The sequence below is a fragment of the Penaeus monodon genome, chromosome 20 (genome assembly GCF_015228065.2).
Source record: "Penaeus monodon isolate SGIC_2016 chromosome 20, NSTDA_Pmon_1, whole genome shotgun sequence".
NCBI classification, from domain to species: domain Eukaryota; kingdom Metazoa; phylum Arthropoda; class Malacostraca; order Decapoda; family Penaeidae; genus Penaeus; species Penaeus monodon.
The window spans coordinates 30,670,921-30,671,398 of NC_051405.1; the positions used below are offsets into that span (position 1 = coordinate 30,670,921).

The window sequence follows — 478 nt, forward strand, 5'->3', positions numbered from 1 at the left end:
AGGTACCTATAGATACATATATGCCAGCTCATCTGCCTGATGAGTAAGCATATATACAACATATATACTGACCTGAGTAAACTCTCATATTGCTCTTTTTTATGGTTTTCTTGTCAAATGGCTCTTGTTCTCATGTGCACTTTGATCACGCCAGCACATTATTAATGTGCTTCATGTGTTTTCATATTACCTGTTATTATAGAAGATGTGAAAGCAAGCTGTCCTTTTTGAGTCAGCTGTGTACTACACCATTTTTGTCAAGTTGATAACACTTTTGTCTTCTTTTTCTTTTTTTCAGAGCTTACTACATTAAATGTTATCATATATATTATACTACATCATATTTATTTAAACAAAGAATCACCTATTCTTTAAAACTTAAATTTGTGTATTATAGTTACAAGGATAAGCCCAACTTGTACTGTATTTTGTTATTCATTACACAGTATCACACTTATTTCTTGTTTTAGACTTCTGA

General features: G+C 31.0%; 1 protein-coding gene across 1 annotated transcript in view; it reads left to right on the forward strand.

Moving 5' to 3' along the window:
• LOC119585967 (kinesin-like protein unc-104) overlaps positions 1-478 on the forward strand; it is a gene marked incomplete in the record, with an annotated part of 145,723 nt that overhangs the window by 125,537 nt on the left and 19,708 nt on the right.